The sequence below is a fragment of the Acinonyx jubatus genome, unplaced genomic scaffold, assembly GCF_027475565.1.
Source record: "Acinonyx jubatus isolate Ajub_Pintada_27869175 unplaced genomic scaffold, VMU_Ajub_asm_v1.0 scaffold_145, whole genome shotgun sequence".
Lineage (NCBI taxonomy): Eukaryota > Metazoa > Chordata > Mammalia > Carnivora > Felidae > Acinonyx > Acinonyx jubatus.
In genome coordinates this window covers 1-7,809 of record NW_026464062.1, presented here as the reverse complement: position 1 = coordinate 7,809, position 7,809 = coordinate 1, and the positions used below count along the sequence as shown (strand labels likewise).

Genomic DNA, 7,809 nt, shown 5'->3' with positions numbered 1-7,809 from the left:
TGAAAAAAAATAAAGATCTACTGAATGAGTGCTGGAAAAAAATAAAAAATAAAATATGTTCACAAATTCTTTGACTCTTCTCTCTTTATTTTTATTTTTTTTTAACGTTTATTTATTTTTGAGACAGAGACAGAGCATGAACGGGGGAGGGGCAGAGAGAGAGGGAGACACAGAATCCGAAGCAGGCTCCAGGCTCTGAGCCATCAGCCCAGAGCCTGACGCAGGGCTCGAACTCATGGACCGCGAGATCGTGACCTGAGTTGAAGCCAGACGCTTAACCAACTGAGCCACCCAGGCACCCCGACTCTTCTCTCTTTAAAAGGTGGGGTCTAAATTCCCACCCCTTGAATGTGAACTGGATTTAGTGACTAAGTCACTGCTAAATGCTGCTCTGTGCCCTCTGAGGTGAGGTCATAGGAAGGCTACCTTCTGTCATTTCTGTCTCTCTTTCTCAGCTCACTCACTCTGGAGGTACCCAGCCATCATGCTGTGAGGACATTCAGTCAAACACCATGTGGGCAGGCTCATATGGCAAGGATCTGAGGCCTCCCTCCAACCCCCTTGACAGCCATGTTAAGTGAGTGAACCACCTTGGAAGTGGACCCTTCCGACTCAGTCAAGCCTTCAGATGACTGCAGCCCTGTGGTATCTTGAGAATCTCACCAAAGACCCAGGGGCAGAAGTGCCCAAGCTATTCCCGAAATTTTGACTCAAAACTTTTGAGGAATGGGGCGCCTGGGTGGCTCAGTTGGTTGAGCGTCTGACTTTGGCTCAGGTCATGGTCTCACCATTCATGGCTTCGGGCCCCGCGTTGGGCTCTGTGCTGACAGCTCAGAGCCTGGAGCCTGCTTCAGATCCTATGTCTCCCTCTCTGCCCCTCCCCTGCTTGTACTCTCTCTCTTGTTCTCTCTTCAAAATACACATTAAAAAAGATGTTTTTTGAGGAATAAATGCTTATTGTTGTTTAAAAAAATTTTTTTTAAATGTTTATTTTGGAGAGAGCAAGAGACAGAGACATAGAGTGCGAGTGGAGGAGTGGCAGAGAGGGTCATAATCTCGTGGTTCATGGGTTCGAGCCCCGCATCGGGCTCTGTGCTGACAGCTCAGAGCCTGGAGCCTGCTTCACATTCTGTGTCTCCCTCTCTCTCTGCCCGCATGCTCTCTCTTTCTCTCAAAAATAAACATTAAAAACATTAAAAGAAATATGGCAGGGTAGCATTTGAGACTCATAAGTATTGTGCAAATTTGAGGTAGTGTTATAGAAACAACATTTTCTAAGCTTCACTTTATGAACCACATTTGCGCTAATGGAAATATTCCAAAATAGGAGAATGGAGTTGCCTGGAATCCCGGCCCACACCTCGGGAAGCCCAACGATGCACAGATGGGTCTTCTTGGTTTCTCGTCAGCTCTGTCTCTGTGACCACCTCTCTTATTCAAAAAGTCACCACCAGCCCCGGCTCCACCCAGCTCATTAAGGAGTTTGAGCTGGCATGAGGAGTTTCTGCCCTTGTGACCTAAGAGTGACTAAAGGGCCTAGTACTGCACCTGGCTCAAAGCAGGTGCTCAACAAACAGTAGCTGCCACCATCCTCATCGTTGTAATTATTGATTCTTTGATGGTAACCATGGCTTAGACGTCTCTGTACCCCTGCACCCTGCAGCAGGGCAGTATAACCGTCAGCAGGCTTTGGAGTTAACAGGCCTGGATTAAACCCCTACCTGGCAGTTTTGGATTTGCGGCTTTGGGCATCTGAACAGGTTACCTACATCCTTTAAGCCCTGTCCCCTCATCTGCCAGATGGGGATAATAAAGTATGTTTTCACGGACTGTTGGGCGAAATTAAGACTGCAACACGCCCAACCCAGGCCTTGACACCAAGTAAGCAAATACTGAACTAGCTGCTGCCGCTGCTTCCGATTACTGTTACTCTCTAGTCTTGTGCTTTCAACACAGTTATTTGTTGGCTCACTGAAGTCACCACACCGAGACAGACACTTGGGGGCCATTCTCACTAAAACGCTAGGGGAAAGGGAGCAGGCACCCGGAGAACAGGTGTCCTTGCCCAGCAGCAGCAAACTAATAGAGCCGAAGAGGCACTGATGGGCCAATCACTCCGCTTGGAGCCGTTCCTACCAACCCTGCCAAACCTGCTGGGCTGTGCCCCAGTCCTACTGTCCCCTCGGGGGACTCTGTTGGTGGCCAGCGGTTGGTGCCATATTCCATCACCTATCGCTAAGCCACCAGCATTTATTTGGGGGCATGTAAAGAGATTGTCAGGGGCGCCTGGGTGGCTCAGTCGGTTAAGCATCCGACTCTTGATTTCAGCTCAGGCTGTGATCTCACGGTCGGAAGATCGAGTCCCTCGCATCGGGTTCCACACTGAGCACGGAGCCCGCTTGGGGCTCTTTCTCTCCCTCTCTCTCTGCCCCTCCCCCCTTGCTCTCTTTCAAAATAAACAGACATTAAGAAAAGAGATGATCAAACCTTGTTCATTCAGGATTTCTTTTATTCACTACTGTCTTTTGACTCTGACGTCCTTTTTTCTAAAATCTGTCATTCATTTACTCAGAAAGTAGAGATGACTTCATTATTTTTAATGTTTATCTATTTTTGAGAGACAGTGTGTGAGCTGGGGGGAGGGACAGAGAGAAAGGGAGACGGAGGATCTGAAGTGGGCTCTGTGCTGACAGCAGAGAGCCCAATGCAGGGCTCAAATTCCCACACCATGAGGTCATGACCTGAGCCAAAGTCGGATGCTCAACGGACGGAGCCACCCAGGCACCCCGACTCCTCCCAACGTCCCAAATGTGACTGGTTAACGCCCTCCTCTGCAGAAGTGGAGGGATGTTTGCGTCTTCTGCACGTTGTGCTGCATCATCTCTTGGAATCGTGCAGCCCTGATCCGAGCTGGGTAGGAAAGCAGTGGCAGGTGCGGTGCTGGGCTGAACTGGAGAGAGCCCAGCCGCACGCATCCGACCCTCAGTGGGGTCAGCAGAGGCTAGTGTGGTACAGGTGAACAGGAAGTGCCCCCACCAATAACTTTTCTGAAATAAAGGCCTGAGCAGGGCAGTCCTGGGTAATTACTGCTCTCACACATTCTTTACTCTAACCCTCCAGCATCTCCCTGCTAGCTCTCTGAGGGGGGGGACTATTTTTTTTTTTAAAGAAAACAAACACAAAAACCCAATGGGAATTGTCTACTAGCTTGTAAGGTTGAGGAACACCCTACTTCCAGCTACACATTTTGTGTCTGAGTTTGAGCTCTTGGGAAGAGAGACAGGCCTCAGCCCGACAGTGGAGGTAGGCTCAGCGATCCAAATACTCTGGCAACCCCAAAGACCTTACGGAGGGGCCAAAAAGAGATGATCCTCTACGGGCAGGGGGTCAAGCGCGTTGTGAATGACTGGTATTTGGTGAGCCAGGGGAGAGAGCACCAGAATAAGCTGTTAATTAACTTAATAGTCTAAGCCCCTTGAAGATACGGTCTCCAGTTTCCAGAGACTGACTGTATCAGGGAAATGAGGGAAAGACGCCCCATTCACCCTACTTTGCCCATACTGTGTCTTGTGGAAATCCTGGCTACCACGAGGGACTCTGGCTTCAGTCCTGCTTCTCTCGCCCGTGGCCCCTGTTGTCTGTAGATAAATATTGAACTGTTTACGTTTTAGTTCCTTACCACGTGGCTAGAATTGGTTATGGATTTATACATTTTCATATGAGAAAAACAAGTATTTTATAAGCAATGCTGAGAAGCCAGTATCGGAAAGTAAACTTTGTAGGTGGCCTGAGGCAGGACGGCGTTCACTCTGTGACAACCTCACATAGCGTCTCACTCTCGTCACCCAGCTCTTCAGTAGTGGAATGTGTGGCCTGAGCCTTCTCTGCTGTGGCTTTGCCAGCCTCCCTGGGAAAAGGAGAAGAATGCCAAGGCTTTGACTCTCGAAAGGAACAATTCAACTCTTCATAATTTCCCCATTTTAGAGAAAATCTTCCCCAATCACGTACCCTAGTTCCTTGTGGAAAATCTCATCTTCATCAGAAGAATCCTTGTCGTGTAGCTTCTGTGCCATGTTCTTCTTGCGTCTGGCATTGAGAGGTCTGTACATGTCCCTAAGCCAAAGTGGCCGCCTTCTCCAGAAAAAGCCCTCCTAGAAAACAGAAAGGACAATGTTAGGTCTGTTTCCCCTGCCTTCTCCAGCCACGGTACTTTATCCTCCTCAGATTTACCTGACTGTCACTTGCCTTTGAGCATCTCTGACGCAGCAGAGATCCAAAGAAGCCCCTTGAAGGAAACACACACACAGACAATTAGTGATTCGTACCATTTTCCATGCCTCTCACAATGTATTTCTCCAGTCTTATTAGCAAGCGACATCAACACAGACCTGGGATCTCAGAAATAATTCCATACATGCTGGGCTTTCAGAATTGTCCTGTGTCTGTCCATAATGGCCCCACAGTGTCCCTGGGAGACCTTTGTATGTAACTTGACATGAAGTATAGGCAGGATTTTCACCCTGCTCCCCTTCTGGCCCTTGGCCAAGTGCCCTTGTGCAGTCAACAAACTGGGTGACCACACGGCAGAAGCACCTAACTCTCTCCAGAAGCATTTTACATCCGTCCCCGCCAGGCTTAGCCTCCCAGGCATCATTTGCTGGCGGGTGGGGAGGTGTTTCCATTTTCCTAGCTGCTTTACCTTACGAGATGAATCGCACCGAGTGAATGCCTGAGTCCAACCAGCAGTCAGCTAGCTCACTGACTGTCACACTGCAGGCAGATGAGGGAGTGAGTCGTGAAATCACCTTAAAACACACGGCTAGCGCTAAAACACAAAATACTCTTTTTGAAAACAAACGGAATAGGGGGTACCTGGGTGGCTCAGTCACGTGAGCAGCCCAAGTCTTGATTTCGCCTCAAGTGATGATCTCACAGATTGTGACATTGAGCCCTGTGTCTGGCTCTGTGCTGATAGCGTAGAACCTGCTTGGGATTCTCTCTCTCTCTCTGTCTCTCTCTGTCTCTCTCTGTCTCTCTCTCTCTGCTCCACCACCCCCCCCCCAAATAAATAATAAACTTAAAAAAAACAGAACAGAAAGAATCAGAGTGTACGGTAAGTTTGTTTTAGAAGGTACTTATGTCTATACGGTATGTGTGCACTGAGTTGTGACATAAAATGCAGTTCACAGCCCAAGAACAGTGTAGTCAGAGACGTGCCCAACTGGAAAGGAACCATCTTCTTTCTGGTTCTAGTGGTACTAGTGATACGACCGTCCGGCAAGACATCTTCCTTTTCTCCTTCTCCATCTCATTATTATAAAAGGAAGAGATAAATGATTATCTAAGGTCTCTCCCAGTTCAAATTCTATTGGGTCTGGATAAAGGGAATGGAGAGCGGGGCCTCGAAAACCAGAAGGAGGAAGAAGGAAGTTTCCCCCCCCCCCACTCTATAGGAGGGACTCATGTATTCCACCTTCCATCATGCTTGAAGACTAGCCCCTTCACCCCACGACTTTTGGCCCTCCCTAGCCCTTCTCCAGAGCCTCTGAGAAGGTCTGTGGCCAGGCCCGATGCCCACCGCCAGCAGGAACGGGTCTGAACATTTCCACCCCCGTCCCCCCACGATCTTTCTTTAAAGGTCTAGTGAGCAGGTGCTCTGTGCCAGTCCCATTCTAACTCGGGTTTGGCTGGGCAGCTAACTTTGCTGGATCCAGGCAAAGCATTAGGCCAAATATGTATTCTTTCTGCCTTTGGTGATTTCCTGGCTGTAAAACAAGGGGATTGAAATAGATGAGTTTGAAAATCTAGTTCTAAAATTCTACTTTAACGATTGCCAGACTAATATTTACCTTGAGCTTCCTTCTTTACCTTCCTTGGCTGCTGTTTTATGAGAATAAATCTGTTTTGGAAGAAAACATGATCACAGTTACCCATCACAATAACCACTCCCTCCAAATCTTTATCCATTCCTTTGCATTTTAGGTCTTCTCTACCCAGTGAGATGATAACTTTTCCTAGGACAGGAATTTGTTTAATAGTCCTTTGACTCTTCAATAACACCTAACTTGTGTGCAGCTGGTAATACGTTTTACTGACTGTCTCAGATAACATTCAACAGATAATTCCTAATAAAAATGCTTGGGAGGAGGAAAAGAAAAGTGTCTATCAGAAACCTAAACAGCAGCACTGTTTTAAAGTCAAGGACAAGAGTAGGATGTCTGTTATCATTGCTGCTATTCATTGGTGTTGAGGAGGTCCTAACTGATGCACTGGGAAAAAATGGAGTCGTGGAAAGGAAGAACTAAGACGTATTTGCATATGAAATTACAGACAAACTAAAAGGCCCAAGAGAATCAACTAAAATTTTATTGGAAGAAAGATGAGAATTCAGTAAGATGGCTAGATATAAAATCAAGAGATCAACATGTAAACCTCAATGACTTTCCTATGTTCCATAAATAATTAATCAAAAAGCGGAAGAATTATCCCATTTACAATTATCAATAAAAAGGCATAAAGTACCTAGGAATAAACTTAGCAAAGAATGGGTAAGACCTATGAGATGAAAACACTAAAGCTCTTCTGAAGGACATTAAGAAGAAACGAATACATGATGTGAGACACTATTTTCCTAGAATAGTGTAAAGATGTCAGTTCCCTTCAAATTAACCTACAAAGTCAAGGCAATCCCATTCAAATCCCAAGACAGTTTTTTAAACAAAAACTGGCCAGCTGACATTTGGTAGAGAAAATGTGCAAGCATAGCTACAAACTGTATGAAAAAGAAGATCACAGAGCAGACATTAAAATACGTTCTTACAGAGCAACTGCAGTTAAGTATGTAGCGTGATACTGATACAGGAAAAGAAAACCAGATTGATAGAATAGAGTCCAGATAAAAATAGTATTTTAGATCCATGAAGAAAGAATGAACCATTCAATAAAAGATTTTAAAGTAACTGGATCTTTACGTAAGGGAAAAAAGTTAGATCCCCTACCTCGACCGTACCAAAACACCACACAGATTCCATACAGATTAAAAATAAATAAATCACAACAAATATTATAAGAGTACAGAAGAAAATATCAGAGACTATTTTTATACCATGAGGCGAAAAGGCCTTGTTAACAAGACCCATGTCCCATAAGCCATGAGGCAGATATGGTGACGGACTGTCCACACCCTCCTGTTCATCGTAGTCCTCGCCCCCTTGATCCCCTGGATTGTTTGTCCTCTTCCTGTTGATTTATAAAACTCTCTTCATATGAAATATATTCATCCTTTCAAGGGCTTTCACTGAATTTCAATGTTTCAAATATTTGTCAGTGTTTTCATCGTGAAGGAGACGGAACCGTGGGATAGGAGCACAGGCTGACTGCAGGCACAGCTGGGTTCTGCTTTGGGTTTTGCCACAGGGGCCTTAAGCTGATCCCCTTCTATGTATGAAAGAAGGATGGTGATATCATCCTCACAGGACTGTGGGGATTAAATCAGATGTCTGGTTTATTCCAAGCATAAATCAGACAAGACGATCAAATCTATCAAATGTTTCTGCATGTGGTATCAGGTCACAAAGCTTTTTCTCACCACAAGATTATAAAAGTATTGATTCTATTTTCTTCTAATACTTTGATGGGTTCTTGTTTCTCTTTTTTTTACATTTACTGAAATATGTTTTTTCAAGGTGAGAAATAGGGATCTGTTATTTTCCTCCCAAATAATTAAGCAGTTGTTCTATTACCATTTATTTATTTTCTTCCACTGGTTTGAATACTAAAAGGTAACATTTCAATGTTTATTTATTTTTG

The 7,809-nt window shown here is 45.5% G+C and overlaps 1 long non-coding RNA gene across 2 annotated transcripts; it reads right to left on the bottom strand.

Moving 5' to 3' along the window:
- Window positions 1-88: 88 nt before the first annotated feature.
- On the bottom strand, window positions 89-7,803 carry LOC113597464 (uncharacterized). 2 transcript variants are annotated; one of them, XR_008294858.1, is made up of 5 exons: window positions 7,056-7,803; window positions 5,850-6,772; window positions 4,231-4,285; window positions 4,009-4,151; window positions 89-3,907 (listed from the first exon to the last, which is right to left on the bottom strand). It is a non-coding gene; the product is annotated as an uncharacterized LOC113597464 (long non-coding RNA). The 2 variants fall into 2 exon arrangements; XR_008294857.1 differs by having other exon boundaries at window positions 5,850-7,766.
- Between the last annotated feature and the right edge of the window lie 6 nt (window positions 7,804-7,809).